Source organism: Lutra lutra, chromosome 3 (genome assembly GCF_902655055.1).
Source record: "Lutra lutra chromosome 3, mLutLut1.2, whole genome shotgun sequence".
NCBI lineage: Eukaryota > Metazoa > Chordata > Mammalia > Carnivora > Mustelidae > Lutra > Lutra lutra.
In genome coordinates this window covers 73,409,179-73,428,449 of record NC_062280.1, presented here as the reverse complement: position 1 = coordinate 73,428,449, position 19,271 = coordinate 73,409,179, and the positions used below count along the sequence as shown (strand labels likewise).

General features: G+C 41.4%; 1 pseudogene; it reads left to right on the top strand.

Moving 5' to 3' along the window:
• The first annotated feature begins 8,056 nt into the window (after nucleotides 1-8,056).
• Nucleotides 8,057-17,678, top strand: LOC125095562 (tissue alpha-L-fucosidase-like; annotated as a pseudogene).
• The last annotated feature ends 1,593 nt before the right edge of the window (nucleotides 17,679-19,271 follow it).

Genomic DNA, 19,271 nt, shown 5'->3' with positions numbered 1-19,271 from the left:
ACCTGATAAAACTTCTTGATGATCCAAGGTTGACCACTAGATGGAGCCCTGCCAGGAATGGTGACCCCTCAGGACAGTAGTGAGAACCCAAACCAACCAACCTCTCGGCCTCTTGCATCTCCCATTAGTCTTCTACTACAAGGTCAAAGCCACAGTTCTTAACACCCCTTCCATATGTTATTACCATGAGTTCAGACAAAACAGAAAAGTATAAGGAAACTTGGAAACTTCAAGACTTCTAGACTTTTGCCCCGGTAAACACTTTGGGAACGGAAGTTATCTCCATGTAAAATCTCCATTAAAATCACCTTGTGGGCTTATCTGAAATTAGCACCTCCAGAATTCTTGTTCTGAGTATTGGTTTAGTTTACCCTCTTGTGTCTTGATCTTACACTCGATATGCCCTTCTAATCAGATAAGAAAAGAGTTGAAGCATTTCTGGAGTATAGACCCACCTTTAATGTTATTTGAAAATAGGAGCTGGGCTTGGGGGTTAGGTTTTTCCCTTTTTATTTGTGTATGATTTAGTGTTCATCCTGCACTAGACACTAAAATGCATTGTTTAATTATCTGAGCTCAACACACCATTTTATAATTCATTAGTCAGTTGCTCTTTGCAAAAGCTTATTTCTTATGAAACAAAAGTGAGAATCATGCAACTGGACTATTTATCTCTCTTTAGGGGTTGGGGGTTAATATCTGATAGCTCATAACATCTTTATTATAATGCATTTATAATGATTTACTGGAATCATTCTATGGCTAAGTATCTAATGTCAAAGCTGGGATCTGGCATGAAATAAAATGCTGTATCCTTGGGTAGCTCTAGGGAGAAAAAGGCCTCAGCCAATACTTTCTGTGTAATTCTACAAACTGTAATAAGGGTAGAGGTAATTGCCTTAATGTCAATTAAGCTATTAATAATGCCTATCTTGTCATTCCTAAATATAGCAGGGTCTCAATCATACATTACTGTCCCCTGTTAAGACTGCACAGAAATGAGATCACATGTGGATCAGGAAGTCTGTCTAGCACCAAGTCTCACTCCTTTCCATAAAATAAAGTCGAGATTGATTTACTTATTTTTGATGAAAAATGACTCCTTAGACATACATCTGTATTTGTCGGGCAAGTGTTGGCGGTCCTTGTGAGCAGGGACAAGCCAGCCTTAAAAACTGTCCCTGTTCTTGTTCTGCTTCTAGGTGACCAGAGTAAGGTGCTCCTAATCAGAGACTAGTGGTCTGCGATCCGGCTCCCTGACGGACTGTGGGGATAGTCCCTTAACAACTATCCCTGCATTTTAGAGTCTGGAGGCTTCAGTCCACCTACAGGGGGCGCTGTGCCTTGAGCTTGTTGTTCTCCGCCAGCAAAGATGCAGACAATTTCCTCAAGGACAGATAGACAACAGACTGAGACATGTCACAGAGTAAAGGGGCTGACAGTCCATCAGCCAATTTCAGCAGCCAAGGTCAAGAGTAAAGGCGTATTTGGAATAAGGAGTAGATGGTGAAGTGTGGGGTTTTGGTGAACAGGGAGAATGTCACCAGCTCTCCCAGATCGGCCCTAAATCAGAAACCATTTATCTCACAGCCAAGAAGACTCCTTCTCACTTGGCACTTACATTTCTCCTGGGCTGAGATTTCTGAGCAGCCACTTCCTTCTGCCCCCCTTGGTGGCCCTCTTGGTGAAGTGAACTTCTACTTGATGATATTTAGAGCTCATTAATTCGTCCCAAGGAAGCTTATTGTATGGCAGTTTAATGACAGAAACCTGTTTTAATGCAAATGGACATGTAATCCCACTAAGCCCCTCTGAGGGTGTAAATTTAAAACAATTGCTAGGAACTGACACCAGAGTTTAATAAGATGGAGGGCCAGTTCCTAGATCCCGGTACACCCAGGGGACCCTGCTTGGACACCCAGCCCCAGTGGTTTTAGTGCGGCTGCTGGTTACCATGGCAATTTAAATGGTGTGTGTGGGGGGGAACTGCAGTGAGCCCTTCTCAGGTGGTGGGGATCAGAGCTCTGGCAGAGTAGTCTGGGGTGCAGGGGCGAGGCAAGTTCTGTGCAGGGAGGAAATGAAAGGTAAGTGGGTGTGTTCTGCTCACTGTTCCTCAGGGCAGAAGGTTGGAGAAGGTGTGAACCAGACCCAGGAGGCAGCTTTCTGTCCCGGGCTTCTTATAAATCCGAGATCTGGGCAAATCCCCACAGAAAGAGCACAGAATCTTTCCTGGGAGGCAACTTCTTCCAGGCAGTGAAGGGGGAAGCTTGCCTCTGGGGTGTAGACGGGAGTGGGGGAAAGGAGACCGAGGCGGGGAATTGTTTGTGAATATTTGCTAGATTATAATGCTGTTGGGTACTACATCATTCTCCAGAGAGCCCTGAATAAGGTTATTATGGGTGAAGTCATTTTTGTAATAAAGTTGGCTGTAACTCTGGGTCATAAATCACGGTTCTGGTACTAAAAAAAATTACTAAACATGCATCCGTTACCACATACTGTCCTCCTTTTAAATACTTTGATTTTACTACAAATCCTCCATTGACTGAGATGGGGGAAATACACACAATGAGCAAATGATTCCTTCCGTCCCCAGCAGCAGCCCTGCCGGCATCTGGGCCTCCCGGAATGATTTCCTGAGGTGTGATGTTATTTATGGCGTGCTTTCTCTATCAAAAAGGCAAACAGCATCCCGAGTGACCCCGGAGCATTTGCATCATTGCTTCTCTTGCTAATTGATTCATCCCCTGGCAGGGCCCGAGACACAGGCTGTTAGCTGGACACTCTTTCCCAGCTGCAGATCTTGTGGATCAAGGTGCGTAATAAGCAAAGATGTTAATAAAATTGTTAAATGTCAAAACCGCGAACCCCACACCCATTCCGAGTCCATTGGCTCTTCTGGAATGATTCTGTAAAATACCATCTCCTCCCCTTGTCCTTTCCTCAGTCTAAACTTCATAACCTTTGTTAAGTAAGGAGATTAAGAACTATTATTAACAACACTGATTGTTTAATTTCTTTCATAACTTCTTCCTTTCAAATAAGAGTCTGGCACAGAATGAAAAGGAATGTTATCATATGAAGTGCATTTCAGATGTAATAAAGCAGAAAGGAGAGGGTGGCCCCAGTGGCAGTTGTAAGAGGGACAAAGTGTGGATCTCTATAGCTCAGTGGCTGCAAAGCAGAAAATGAAGATTGTAAAAACGTCACATAAAGAAAAAATGCACAGTGGATTCGTTTTGCGATGCCCATAATTCAGTAATGCCTTTAAGTAGCTAGAAGAAATATAATAAATGTTTTTCCACAACATTGATCATACTGTATCAGAGGAAATATTAGTGTGCAGGGAGCCATGATTATACTGGTAGTAATTCTCGGTGCAGAAAACTAGTAGAAGATGGGACCCTTTATAGGCCGAACTTTTATTGGCTGTAGTTATTTACCTTTAAGAATACGCCTAATACATTGTCCTATGGCTAAATATTTTTGCGAAAATTCAAACCAGCACTACCAGTAAATCAGAAATCCTGCCACCATTTTATAGAATTTATCTGTATATTTTCCTGCAGACGCTCTGATATGTTCCAGAATACAAAACCAGCCAACTGACCATGTAAAAATTCTGGAATGTCTGTAAAACAGATCCTTCTTCTGTATTCTGAAGCCAGATAGGAGCGGACAGCTTTATGGCATATGTGATTCCATCCAAATGCCACCTGTATATACATAAAACATCTCTCTAAAGAAATTAAATGGATTATTAGATTATATAATGCAGTAAAACTAGACCCAAAGCTGTAAGCGAGGAAAGGGTATGCCTGTCATGCAACTGCTTTTTTTTTTTTTTTTTTGGTACTGAAACACTGAGGAAAGCTTTGCAAGGCAGGTTTTTTTCTTTAGGGGGAAAAGAAGGGAATTGATTCCTCATGCCAGTCTCTTGCTCCTCGGACTGGCAGGAGCTGGTAATGCGGTGGCCAAAGCAGTCTGGGGCGGGAAGGCCTACATGCTACAGGAAAGTTCTACTTTTGCTCTAGAGGGACCCCGGATCTGACTTGAGAAATCATCGAACTGGGCTTCCAGGGTGCACAAGACAAGAGCTGGCCCAGCCAAATTCTTGCACAACTCCAAGGGAGAGGTGAGGCCTGGGCATAGCCATTCCCGGTGCGTTCGCCCCGAAGCCCTGCTGTGAAAGTTTCTAGGAGAAGCAACAGGGCCGAGGAATCTGCCGTGAGAGCAGGGATAGGAACATGGCATTGTTTTTCTTCAGAATCTGGATAGGGGAGCTTGCAGTTCAAAGGCCTTGGAAAAGCAAACAGACCCGGCTACCTGCTCTGTTTCAATGCACGTCTCCCCTAACTCTCCCTGACACAATGGGAATCATTTCCCAGACTTTCTTTGCAGAGACCCTCCCCATGCTTTTGTCCTAGGGCTCTTTGCTTAATGCAAATCACCGTTTTCATACACACATGCTCCTTCGAAGCAACGCAGTTTCTATAATGTTCTTTCTTCTCCGCCATTTGGGCACAAGAGGCGTGGGCTTAGTTAAAGAGCAATTGGCATTTTTTATGGAGTTATGTCTTGATTTTCTCACTGGAGTTGGGTAGATAACAAAGAAGAGGTAAAAGAGGGGACCTTTAAGGTCTTCCCATCTTGAGGACTTAAGGAGGCGGGCAGTTGAAGAGAAAAACCCAACATAAGGGAGTCTAAGATTGAGAAACAACTTGCCACAAGATGACGGTTTCTCTGAAGGAGGGTCGCCTGAGAAGCTGGTCGGCAGTCACTTGATGTGCTCAGGTCAATATGGCCATGGCCATAAGTAACTTAGAGGCTCAGGTGACCTGACAGGCTTCTGTCGCCTTCTTTCCCAACATGGCGAAGAGGGTGCTTTTTAAGTATCCTCTTACAAGTGGCCCTGCTGTAGGTACTTCCAAGCAGCAATGGCTCTTCTTGGTCTTTTTTAATGAAAATTCTTATTGTTGTTATTTGTCTTACTCAGTTAGTTGCCTGCCATGCCAGTTGAGAGAATGAAATTTAAAATGAAAAAATTTGGGGGAGGCTAATAGCTCTTTGAATTCCCTCTTTAGATATATGATCATGTTAATGGAGCGGTTACCAAAACTTACTAAAGATCTGTGGGTAGTCCTGTTCTTTTTCCTTCTCCTTCTTTCCTCTCTTTCTTTCTTGTCATCCTTACTCCCCCCTCTCCCCTTCCTCCTTCCACTCCCTTCCTTCCTTCCTTCCTTCCTACCTTCTTTCCTCCCTTTTCCCCTTCTCTCCTTTATTTTCCTTTCCTTCTCTTTCCTCTCCTTTTCCTTCTTCGTCAACAACTTGGAAAAAAAATCTTAATGAATTTCTTAGAGCAGTTCTACAACAATGAAAATATTCAGGGTCACACATGCCTTCCCTGAAATATTTAACAGTGGAGTCAAGTGTAGCTTCCATTTTTGCTGGATTTGCAGTAGCACAAAGTCTCATTTATGCTTGCAAAAATATCTAAGCGTGCTTAAGAGGGTCAGAGAGACCCTTGGAGAGTAGACCACTATAATTTTAGTAAAATTAAAAAGCAAGAAAATAACGATAATGGAACAATAGACTTTGGAACCTACTTAGTGAATAAATAGTAAATTTAGCTGCAGTGGCAATCTAACCTGAATTACTGACTTACACTGTGGCCAGGCACCATTTAATAATACAGAGTATTTGGTTATAATAGGGAACGTTGTGTATTTTAAAATGAGACATGTTTGTAATTATCTCTACAACCGCTAGATGTCACTGTTGCATACGTCTGTCTCTAAAAACTTCACACGTAGGCAATCTGAAACTGGTATTTTAAGGACTGTCATGTTACCTCCTTGGCGCTCTACCCTTTGATGGAGCACGGGCTACCATGCTAACATCTCTCTTCTCCATCAGTACAGTCAGCCCGATTCTCAGTTATGGCACTCTACTGGGAATTCTTCTAATTTATACAGGATGACATTCCCCAAACACAATTACCTTCTTTACTAAATTTAAAAGGAGTATGGTACTTTTATAATAGTTCCCAACATTGTATATTAATTATAACTAACACATTCTGGATACCAAATGGAATGAAGTGAAAACATAACCATAAAATACCCTGGATTTATAAAGTGTCTTTTTTTCCCCCTCAAAGAGCTTATAGCAGTTTCCTATCTATTTGCTCATCTGTCTTCCCAACATCCCTAGGGGGTTACCTGCTTTAATGCTTTTATGAGTCAAAGTTGACCTGTGAAATAAATTGAATGAAGTAATTATTTACACTGGCATCCCAGGAGTAAAGCAAAAGCAAACACGGAAAATGTGTTCCAGACAGCTAATTCTAGTTTGCAAAAGTAACGTACTGAAATTTGGTAGTTCTGGTTTTCTTTGTCAATTACTTTTATAATTCCTTAATTCACAGGCCCTTTAATACTTCTTTTAAAAAGTTATTTTAAAAAACCTGAGCCATCTAGTGTAGCTGACGTTATACAGAAGTGAGATCTAGAGACTTTCCCAAATGTGAAAAAAGCCTGGCTCAGTAGAAGTGCTAGACTAGACTAGACCGGTGTGTGTGTGTGTGGTGCGGGGAGGGTGAGGGGCGGGTAGGAAAAAAAAAAAAAAGAACAGGTGGAACAATTGGAACAGTACTTAGCATTCTCTATGGTTAAAAATGATCATGCGCTTCAGTTTCACTGTCTTGTTTAATCTCTTTCTTTTTCTTAAAATCTTGGAGTTGTTTTCTTTAACTTCCTCTAGTTCCTTTGCACTGGGGAGACCAGAATTGTTCTTAGAGGACTATTGGTCTAGATTCGGTGCGGGGGAGGGCGGGGGAGATACTCCATGTTTAGTGAACTAGCAGAGAGCTGTGTTGCCTGCCATGCTTTGATCCAAAATTTCAGTCATTGTTTCCACATTTAGGGGCTGGAATGAACATCAAAGAAGTGGGTGTACGGAATTTACTGAATGCCAAAGAAGTACAATAACATACAGAGGATATAAGCAAATCCCAGTGGCAAAATTTGCTGCCCATTCTTGCACATAATAGAGGCCCTAAAGTGACAGTCTATCTTTGACAAATGCATAATGATATCAATGCCAAGGGAAGGAACTAGCATGCTGAAAGGTGAATAAAAGAGTTGGGAACAATTCAGTGCACTTACACATTTCCTTAGTGTGTTTTCACACAACAAGGAAAGCAGATGACACAAATGCATTAGGTAATCATTGGACGGGGCTGCAAACTCACCAGCAGTTTGAAACCGACCTGGCTTTTTTGGGATCCAGCTCTGAAGATGAAAATAAAATGTGATTAGAAATAATTCATCTTCTGGAGGGGGGAAAAAAAAAGGAACAAGTAAAGTGAAAATAGCTTTCTTGTTCTGTCTTGGATAGTTCCAGTTTTAAAGCCCATATGTTGTTTGCTATAACTTCTTCGCCTCCCAGGGCCAACGCATTCCAAATGCTTCAGCTAGTGCACTGCACCGAGGAGCCTAGAAAGTTAGGGCTCATTTGTATCCGCAGTCTTTGTTCAAATATGGATTAATTTTGGTTAATTTCAGTAGGTGCACATAAAGTAAAATGCACAGAACTGAAACCATTGAAATCAGGCCATTGTGTGATCATCTAAAAACCTACTTTTCAAGCTCCTTTAAGTTTTATTTTTGAAATAAAAACAGTAAAAATGACTGTAAAAAGTTTCCAAAAGCGTTGACATCATGAGCAACTGCTAACCAAGGCTATTCCCAGAACAACAGCACGAACTTGGATATAATTCTAGAAAAGCTAACTGCCCTGTAGTGCCAGCTATAAATATTTCATTCAGGAGGTGATTCCAGAAGGGTCCCGGGGTACATGGCTCTTGCCTCTGGGGCCAGGTATCTGTGTAGATGCCTGTTGCGTTACTGTCACTTGGGCTAGCCTGGGACAGCAAGGCAAGACTCTCACCCTTCAGCAGCAGTCCTTCGACACTGAAGGTGAGCGTGTAAGGCCTTGTGTCGGCTGCTTTAAACAAGCAGTCCATGTGGGAGTGTTTCGAGAAAGAAGTTCCAAGATGTCACAGAACATAGCAAGTGCCTATCGGGTTCATGAACACAGTCTGGTAATGAATTGAGTACAAGTGTGACCAAGGGGTGTGTGTGTGTGTGTGTGTGTATTTGAAATTCTCCTCGGTAGAGCAAGACATTGTGCCAGTTGCAAATAGAGCCACCATTTCTGTCCTTCGCATCGACCAATCAGAGCAGATTGCATATCTACACCCAAACCATTTCCAGCGCAGCCCCTACCTACAGGTTTTCAGTGCTGCTTACAAAAGTTCTTCTGCAGCCTTGCACTGCATAATAACGGAGCTCACGGAAGGATCCTGCTCTGTTTCTTGTGCATGTTAAGTAAATGCAGTGCTTTTCATTATTTCAAACTCTGTAAGGCCATGACTGAGTGCCCCAAAAATGGACAAACAAGTATTCAACTGGCTGGATGAACCATGGCTTTCTGGCATTAAAAGTGCAATATTTATGAGTTAATTTAATCGTAGAAGAAAATATTGAGTAGGTGACTGAGTAAAATGATGACTGTGTATTATGTGTTTGCCATGCAGCTGGATAAACATATTCAACGACAGACCTTGGCAAGAGTGGCAAAGATGCTCTTGACAATGGCATGAATAAATATTAGGTGCCACCTCGAAGTCACTGCATTTGAGGTCTTGAGCAAAGCCAGATGAGGTTTAGCAGGGAAACGGAGAAGAAGCCATGCATGCACACGGGGATTATGTAAACACTGGAGTCTTTCTCTGCTGCCTGGGAATTACTCTAACATCCATTTTCATCTACATCACTGACAGTTTTTTTTTTTTAACTTATTATCTTTGCACTTCTAGGAGTGTACTTTAGCATGAAAAGCCAGCTTTTGGGAAGCCCGTGGCAGATTTTTCAACAACATGGACATGGGGAGGAGAGAAATACTTTGCATAGACTACAGAGAGCTGACAAAAAGAAAGATTCTATTTTGTAGTGACCCAATGCAACCTATATAGACCACTAAATTTAAAAAACTTCTTTAGATGGCTTCTTAAATTTCTTTAGAATAATATGGCTTCTGATTCCAAGAAGAACCATAAGGAAAAACAATGTTTTGAAAAGATTTTTTGAAGGGAGGAGATCGGTCACATTAACAGCCACTTCGTGGAGCATTTGTAGCCAGTGCTGAAGGAAGCAGCGTGTGAGAGAGTGTTACAGAAATAGGTCATAGTGAATTTTTCCCTGTAGAATTGTTGTTTCACTGATAAAGAGAAGATCTTTTCCCCCAGTTTTGTTGAGATATAATTGACATATGAGATTGTATAAGCTTAAGGTGTGAGACATGTTGGCTTGAGATATTTCTTTTGGGAAAACACCACCACCAGAGCATTGGTGAACACCTCTGTCCTGTCACATAATTGCCGTATTTTTTGTGTGGTGTCAGCGTATAAGATCTATTCTCTAAGCAGTTTTCAGGTATACACTGCATATGGTTAATTACATTCACCAGGCTGAACATTAGATCTCCCCAAGCTTACTCTTCTTGTAACTGCAGGTTTGTACCCTTTGGCCAACATTTCTGTATTTCCCCACACCCTAGCCCCCGGTAACCACCATTCTACTTCCTGTGTCAGTGACTTATTATTATTATTATGATGATGATGATGATTTTTAAGATTCTGTGTGTAAGTGGGCGCCTGGGTGGCTCAGTGGGTTAAGCCGCTGCCTTCGGCTCGGGTCATGGTCTCAAGGTCCTGGGATCGAGTCCCGCGTCGGGCTCTCTGCTCAGCAGGGAGCCTGCTTCCTCCTCTCTCTCTGCCTGCCTCTCTGCCTACTTGTGATCTCTCTCTGTCAAATAAATAAATAAAATCTTTAAAAAAAAAAAAGATTCTGTGTGTAAGTGATAGCGGGCAGTGTTGTCTTCTCTTTCTCTGTTTGACTTATTTCACTTAGAATAATGCCCTCAAGGTACATGCATGTTTTGCAAAGGCAGGATTTCCTCCTTTCTCTTAGCTAAATATTCCATATTATATATATATATATACACACACATGTATACACACACACAGAACATCTTCCTTCCTACTTTGATGAACATTTAGGTGGTTTTCATGTCTTGACTGTTGGGGATAATGCTGCAGTTGACATGGGAATACTGATATCTTTCTGAGACCTTATTTTCATTGCCTTTGAATAAATACCCTGCATTGCATTTGCTGGATCATATGTAGTTCTATTCTTAATTTTTTGAGAAACCTCTAGGCTGTTTTCCAAGTTTCTGTATTCATTTACATTCGCATTAATGGTACACAAAGATTCCCTTTTTGCCACATCCTCACCAACACTTGTTATTTCTTGTCTTTTTGATGATAGTTATCTAAAGGTGTGGGGTGATAGCTCCTTGTAGTTTCCATTTGCATTTCCCTGATGATCAGTGATACTGAGCACTTTTCATGTGTCTATCTATTGGCTATTTGTATATCTTCTTTGGAAAACTATCTGTTCAGTTCCTCTGCCCGTTTTAAATTAGATTTTTTTTTGTTTTGTTATTGAATTTTATGGGTTCTTTGTATCTTTTGGATTTTAACCCCTTATTGGATATATGATTTGCCGATATTTTCTCCCATTTCATAGGCTGCCTTTTCATTTTGTTGGTTGTTTCTCTTGCTGTGCAGAAGTTGTATTGTTTGATGTAGTCCCATCTTAAGTTTTGCATTTGTTGCTTGTACTTGTGGTGTCATATCTAAAAAATTATTGCCATAACCAGTGTCAAAAAGGTTTTCCCCTGTGCTTTCTTCTAGGAGTTTTATGGTTTTCAGTTCTTCTGTTTTAAGTCTTTATTTCATTTTGAGTTAATCTTTGTGTGTGGTATAAGATAGGGGCCCAGTTTCATTCTCCTACGTGTTTATTATCTTAGCTTTCCCAGCACCCTTTATTAAGGAGACTCTGCTTTCCGCATTGAGTATTCTTGGCTCTCTTACCAAATAATCAGTTGACTTACATGCAGGTGTTTATTTAGGGCTCTCTCTTCTATTTCATTGCTCTGTGTGTCTGTATTTTTGCAAGTACCATACTGTTTTGATTACTAAAGCTTTGTAATCTAGTTTGAAATCAGGAAGCGTGATGCCTTCAGCTTTGTTCTTCATACTTTGGGCATTCAGGATCTTTTGTGGTTTCACATGAATTTCAGGATTGTTTTTTCTATTCCTTGAAAAATGTCAATAGATTTTTGATAGGGATTGCATTGAATTTATAGATGATTCTGGGTGGTATGAATGTTGTCTCTTATAGGCAACAGATAACTGGGTCTTGTTTTTTTAATACATCCAGCTACTCTGTGCCTTTTGATTGGAAAATTTAATTCATTTGCATTAGAATACTTATTGATATGTAAGGACTTATTAATGCTGTCTTACTGTTTTCTGGTTGCTTTTTAGTCCCTTTGTTCCTTTCTTCCTTCCTTGCTGCCTTCCTTTGTGAACTGATGATTTTGCATAGTGGACTGCTTTGATTCCCATCTCTTTATCTTTTGTGAAGATACTGGAGGTTTTTACTTGGTGGTTATCATGAGGCTTACATAAAACATTTTCTAGATATAACATTAACAACCAAACTTGGATTGCATGCAAGAAGTCTACCCTTTTACATTTCTGATGTCACAATTTACCTCTTTTTATATGGTGCATTCATTACCAAATTATTGTAGTTATAGTTATTTTTAATACTCTTGTCTTTTAAGAAAATGACTGAGGTCTTTGCTTCTTATTTTCTGGAGCATACACACTGTGTCTAGAACAACAACAGAAGAACTATGGTATCTGGGCCACAGTGTACGTGCCACAGACTTCTGCTAAATCTTTAATTTCCTAGATTGCTTTTTATTCTTTGGTCATCTTAGCATTAAAATATGAGGACAAAAATGCATCAGAGAGGCTAGCAAAACCTATGAGAAAAGAACCCCTAAATGGGTGTGGGTATTCCAGATCCTAGTCTTGTCGTGTGACACTGGGCAAGTCACTTTGCTTCTCTGTACCTCAATTTTTTCAATCTGAAAACTATAAGAACATTTTCTTGCCCAGCTTTCAGAGTCTGATTGTGAGAGAAAAACTAGATCATCTAAAGCATTAGTTTCTTTTGTTATTAAATCACCGTGCATTTAATTGGAACTCTGATTTATTCCTGAAAGGATTTCAGTTGCATTTAGAGAAGTTAAAATACAAACTTAAGATAGGATCATGACGGGTGCCTGGGTGGCTCATTCTGTGAAGCATATGACTCTTGGTTTCAGCTCAGGTCATGATCTCCTAGTGGTGAGATCCAGCCTCACCTCGGGCTCCAGCTCAATGTGGAGTCTGCTACTGATTCTCTCTATCCCTCTGCCCCTCCCCCATTGCCTCTCCCCCTCTGTTCCTTCCCACCCCTGCTCATGCATGCTCATTCTCTCTCTCTCTCTCTCTCTCAAATAAATAAATAAATAAAATCTTGAAAAAAAAAGGTATGACCATGACTACAACTAATACTTCTCAATATAGCCAAGCAAATATGGTGACTCACAAACTTAATTTTTCCTTATTTTCTTTTTTTTTTACATTCCTTATTTTCTTTTGAAGAAACCTCTCAAAATCTAATTTTTTAAAAAAGATTTATTATTTAGTTTAGAGAGGGAGAGTTCACTCAAGTGGGAGGGAGGAGGAGAGGGAGTGGGAGAGAAGTAGACTCCCTGCTAAGGGCAGAGCCTAATGCAGGGTCCGGTCCTACAACCCTGAGATCATGACCTGAGCCAAAATCAAGAGTCAGATGCTTAACTGACTGAGTCACCCAATTCCCCTCAAAATCTTATTTTTAAAAGGAAATCTAGCTCATCTCCCAACTGCTCTGTCTTCCTGGTAACATTCTTAATTGAACACATTCCGCTTTGACGTGCATTTACAAATAGATGACTGGAGTGCTTGATCCGCATGGGGGAATTAGAAGTAGCAAGAGGGGTGTTTGAACATGAAATTACCATAATTTGGTAATAGTTTGGATTTGGGAAAATGAGAGAATAAAATGTCAAAAGATGACTCCCAGACTTATACAGATATTGAGAGAAGAAAGATTTGGAGGAATAATCGGGAATTCAGTTTGGGATATGGTAAATCCAGGAAAAGACCGTAAAGGCATCTGTGATGGTAAAAGAGCACTGAGCTTAAAGGCAGATGACTTCAGTTAGGGTCCTGCCTCTGCTCCAGTATGTATGAATGTGGGGACAAAGACTTACTCTTCCTGAGTTTTGGTGTCCTTATCTATAAAGTGAACATATTAATATCTTTCTCATTACTTTGTTGGGAAGGTAAAATGACAATTTTTTAAAAATGCTTTATTTTTTTAAAAATGACCTTTACACCCAACTCAGGACTTGAACTCATGGCCCCCAGATTAAGAGTCGCTCATTCCACCAACTGAACCAGCCAGGCACCCCAGCGGTTTTTTGAGGGCATTTTATAAGGAACTGTCCTATTTCTTGTTACTATAGAGACATAAGAAATAACACAATGAAACAAGTTTGGACATTTTCTCTTAAAACATCCCCACTAAGTAACAGATACCTTTTTCTTCTTGTCTTTTCACTAACTCACATTGTGTCTTTCACTGAGCTACCTTGGAGGCCCACCTTTTTCTCTTCTCTACCTTCAGGAGGATGCCTACACCCATGACCTCATCTTGAAGGGCACAAGGAATTAATGTGGAGAATGTCTCTTGAGATTCATGGTTAACTAGGGGCAGGAATCATGGCTCTGGAATGCTGTGGGCTTCCAGTGAATATTAATTGACTGGCCTTCAGCATTACCACTTAGGTTTTAAACTGGTGAGAAGAAGAAGAGATTTTAGTCAGTTGGGAGAAACCATCTCCATGCCTGCTCATGTTGGGTTGGGAACATCCATTAACCCCACAAAGTCAAGCCTCAGGTTATCCCTAAAACCCAAGGAAGGAAAAAGGCCATGGAAACATGAGAGAGAAGCTAATGTTTCCCCTGCTTAAGTTTCCTCAGGGTGAACTCCTTGATCCCTCCCTGCAATGATGTACTGAAAATCTGTGTGTGGTTAACTTATTTTGACCAGTCAAAAGCCAAATAGTGAATCTGGCTGCCAACAGCAGTGGGATATCTTTGGATAGAGCAGAGATCACGGGAGAGGGCAAAATTTACCCGCCTCACACAGAGTCTAAGAAGGCTCACACTTCAAGGGCAAATAGATTCCATTTGTGGAATACAGACTTCATAAAATTTGAACATTTATTAAACCTCAACAAGGGGCAAGGAGTACAGAAATATCTAAACTGTGCCTCAGTCTTACAACCTATCTGTGGGGAGAAAACTAGTAAATAAAAGACTTGGTACTAGATAACCTCTCTGTACAGTGAAGCAAGTTTTGTGGTGGTGTTGTCTTTGCCTCTTAACGTGTATTTTGTGAATCTCTGTTTCCTGCCTGAGAACTTCCAGGTGCAACAATAAAAAATAAAAACAGAGGTCCAAATATCTCCATATTTTCCAAGATGGAATGCTGTTTCTGTTAAAAAAATTTTTCCAGCTGAGCTCTATGGCCAGTATCTGTACACGAAATTCTCATTTCCTGGGCGTTCTAATAAGTGTCTCTAGTATATTTGGAATGATGTCTTGAAATACCAGAATAAGAGGTCAGTCATTAGCAAATTTTCAGATCCATGCAAACTGGCTTGATGCTATGCTTTCCAGTATACGTGTATAGGGAGGTGTGCATATATGTCACTCCAAAGAGAAGAACCATTTGTCATCTGGTATTCGTAGAGCATTTAGGACAGTAGCTGCACCACAGTAAGTCCTATGTAAGTCTTGACTGCTGCTGCTTCTACGACTAGCATTACAACACTGTTAACTGTTGGAAAGACTAAGGTGTATGCTGTGACCAGGGGTTAGCTGGGCTGGTTTCATGAGATTACCAACCCCTGGTGCTTCTCACCCATGAGTGACGCTTTGCCTCTTTGGGAAGACCATCTTTCTAGGTCCACATTTTTGCCATTGGCTGACTCTTGGGAACTGTCAGAGTGCCAAGGGAAGCTTGGGGATGTGGTGAGTGGGGGGGGGCCCATTGCTCTAAGGCAGTGCTTCTCAAATTATGTAGAGTGAAAGAGAAGTTTTTTTGTTTTTTTGTTTTAAATTTGCAATCTGTCACAGCCTGATATTTTGGAAGGGGCAATAAAAGTAACTAAAAATGGAATAAAAAAACCAGTACACACAACACCCAAGTCCCATTTTTTTTATTAGATTCAACAGACATAAACTCATCCTGCCAAATGGATTTCAACATTTTAAATGCTTTCTCTCGATTCTATGCTTGTCTCCTCTCTGAATGGTAACCAAGATAATAACAGTGGGCCCCATTTTGAATAGCAATATCTTAAAAGACAGTGAGGAACCCCCAAAGGCCTGTCATTTTCCTGCTGGTCTCCTTTTGTGGAGCTCAGAGGGCTCTCACCGCAGCAGAGGACACTACAGGTCTGCAGGCCTTCGGCCTCAGCTTCACTGGAATGAAGCTGGTGCATACAGGGTGACTGAGAGAGGCCATCAGGGGAAGCTGGGTTCTGCTGGGTGCTGGCCATTGTCTCAGCAGGGGATTTATGCACAGCTAAGCGGTGGGCTGTTCAATGCAGATGCACAGGTGTGGGAACAGTTTGTGATAGGCAGGTTTATGGCATATAAACACATTGTATGATATACTGTAATCAACTCTATAAACAACTTTAAAATTGTCTATACTTCATATTTCCAGCATTTGGTTTTGTTAATCATATGTCTTCCTGACAGCAATTAAATAACCTTGAGAGGAAATGTACACCTGCTGTCTCCCCTGGGGAAACTACATCTCTTTGGTGAATGACATAAGTTCTCTTTAAAGCATAACTGAAGACAGAATTGAATTTGGAGATACGTCTCCTTTCTCTCCTGTTTTCTCTCTAGTTGAAATGGAGGGCTTGGTGTGATAGAGCTGGTCTTTTTCTGGATCCCTAGTCTAAGATTCTACTTAAACCGAAACATTTCACTGAGGGGCTAATTAAAGACAAGAGCTCAATGAGGTTGAGACGAGTATGGCAGCGAGGAGGTCCCACATTCACCTCCTTGGTCTGCACCCCCACTCTTCCCAACCTCTCTACCCCAAGGCTCTCCGTTGTGTCAGATTTCCTTCTGGGAACACCAGATCAATCCTGTTTTCCTTCAAACAAAAGAGAACATAACAAAGCATTTGCTTCGCTTGGGTCAGGTTCTACACACAGTCCACTCATTAGGATTGATAAATTAAAAGTCTCTCTTAATTGACAGATGTCGGGCCAGGGGGGATCCTGGGGGCTCAGTGTGGGCTCGGCACCACTGCAGCCTGAAGTGGCCAAGTCTCGACTCTGAATCAGTTGGGTGACGCAGAGTTTGGGGAGTTAGTGCCCCAGAGGCATGTGCTCCAGCTGGCCTGGGGCAGTGAGTGGGATGGGTACACTGGATGGGCGAGGAGCCGCCCCAGGCGCAATAACTACCAGGCTCCTCGGACTTAGGGCCACAGTTCTCCTTGTAACTCTTCCACCTCCACGAGTGGGCTGAACTCGTCTAAACCATGTAGCCAGTAGGTAGTCCTGACCACAGAGTATCACAAAGCCTTCACCAACTGGCCAAGGCTTATGTCTTGGAGCCAGAACTCTGAGGACCTGGGACCCCATCCCCATCATGTTCTGCTAAGTTGATGAGTAGGGAACAGCTGTTCAGAAGAGGAACATGTGCCCTGGAGTCTTTCACTCACTCTTAGAATGGCTCCATCAACTGTCTACTTGGTAAGAAAAATGGCTTCAAAACACAGTGTTTTGTCAGTGTGAAAACAATGCCAGAGCTATTTGACCTTGTTAACAGGGCCCTGACCTGTTGATCTGATGGAGAATGAGAATGTCCTGATACTTATTGGAACTCTAGAAATTTTCTTTCTTGGATCTTCATGGATAGCTCTATGAGGGATGAAGGGAAACGACCTGTGGGGTTGGAAGTGTTCCTGTTACCATTGATGATACTACAACTGTCAAGGCAAATTCAAGCCAGGGAGGTCACTAGATCACAGGTGGGAGATATGCACCACATCCACAAGGCATCCTGGGATTATCAATGGGACAGGGCCTTGTCTGACATCGCAAGGGAATCTGAAATCATTTCAGAACTGGTTTAGACAGTAGGTTTGGGAGGCAACTATCTTCTCAATGTTGAACCCACTAAAGATGAACTGTTTGTTCCCATCTTCCAAGAAAGCTTCTTGGTGCTGGGAAGTGGTTGAGTATCAGTGGGGAGGCTGTCTATGCATCTAAACCACAGAGGGTGCAATGGGAAAAGAACATAGTATCTATGGTATACCTTAAAATGATCAGTTATGTATGTCATTTTACTGAATTGGTCAAAAAATGGAGTCTTAACCCCCCATAACTATCTTGACTACAAAGCTAGGGGTCCTGGGAATCCCAGAAGATCGAGGTGGTCTACAGATCTGGATAAAATTGTCCTCATTTCTCTGACCTCACCACCTGCTCTCCCAGTTGAGTTTGCTTAGACTGTGAAGCTGATGATAATTGAAGTTCAAGAGAAAAAGGACACTGCCTGGTGTTGGCTGCTTTGATTTTCCTTGTATAGTACCATCATTATAATAAACCAACTTCTCTTCCCTACCCAGAGATGGCTTTTCCAACACATTTCAACCAAAGGAACTGAGCACATTACACCGAGTCTCAATGAACCAAGGATCTAAGCACCACTGATAGTATACCTCACTCTGGGAAGCAAAAGAGAGGAGTGAACAATTAAGCTCTGAGTTCTTCTGTTCTTACTTTTGGAAATTATCTACAATGGGAACTTCCCTCAATTATCTGTTTGATAAGCCTACTCGCTTACTCTAGGACTTTAGTTTGAGAATAAGTGAAGTCACCCTGTTGCCTGTGAGAGGGGTTAGCAAGTTTGGCAAACTCAACCATATGCTATTTATTTAATGTCAATTGTCAACCAACCTCTTCCCCCCGACAAGTGCAGGAGAGCCTAGAGGGGAAGGAAAAGGCTTCTAGGCTGCTAATGTTCAATCTTCAGAAGTTTCTGAAGAAAACTAGTAGCTCTAAATTTCAGTCTGTTTACAGGGATACTATTTTTAAAAATGAATGTGATTCTATTCTGCCTTTTAAAATATGATCAAGGGGCGCCTGGGTGGCTCAGTGGGTTAAGCCTCTGCCTTCAGCTTAGGTCATGATCTCAGGGTCTTGGGATCAAGCCCCACATCAGGCTCTCTGCTCAGCGTGGAGCCTGCTTCCCCACCTCGCCCCCCCCGCCCTGCCTGCCTCTCTGCCTACTTGTGATCTCTGTCTGTCAAAAAAAAAAAAACTTAAAAAAAATAAAATATGATCAAATAAATACATTTATATATAAAGAAAAATTATATATCTCCCTATCATCTCTCTCTCTCTCCTTTCTTTTTTTCCTTGCAATTTTGATGTTGTTATTGTTGAAGAAACTGGGTGTTTGTCTTGGAGTTTCCAATAGTTTGGATTTATTGTATTACTCTGTTATTGTAACCTCTAAATTGGCAGTTAGATCTAGGGGCTTGATAAGATTCAGGTTCAATTATTTTGTCAAGAGTATTTCTTATACAGTGTTTTGTACTTCTATTAAGATGTACATAATGTTTGATTGTCTCTCTTTGGTGATCTGAGCAGCCATTGGTGGTCATTGCTCAGATCCACTAATTCATTAGGAGGTCACAAAATGGTGATATCCTGATTCAATTGGTCTTTATTCATTTGTTAGCTGGAAAACTTCTATAAATAGGAAATTCCCCTGACTCTCTGGTCACTCTGAGACCACATATTTTTTGTTTGTTTGTTTGTTTTGTGTTTTAGCTCAATGAATTTGTTCCCTAGCATCCTCTAGAGGGGAGTCTAAATTTTTGGTATCATACTGAACTTATGAATTTGAATATACTTGATATGTTTCAACCCATTGCATTTATCAACCTCCTGATGCTCAACTCTTTGATCAGTTAGATCATCTTTAAGCTGGTAACCAAATCCTTTGGGCAGAACCCCAGTAGTTTTTCATAGCTTCCTTGCTTTCTGGTATGACAGGATGTTCCAGACTCATTTAATGAACTTCCTGGAAGTTCATGAGGCCTGGAATCAGCCTCGAGTCAGCCATCTTTCCAAGTGGCTTGGTTCCTTTGGTGGGGAAT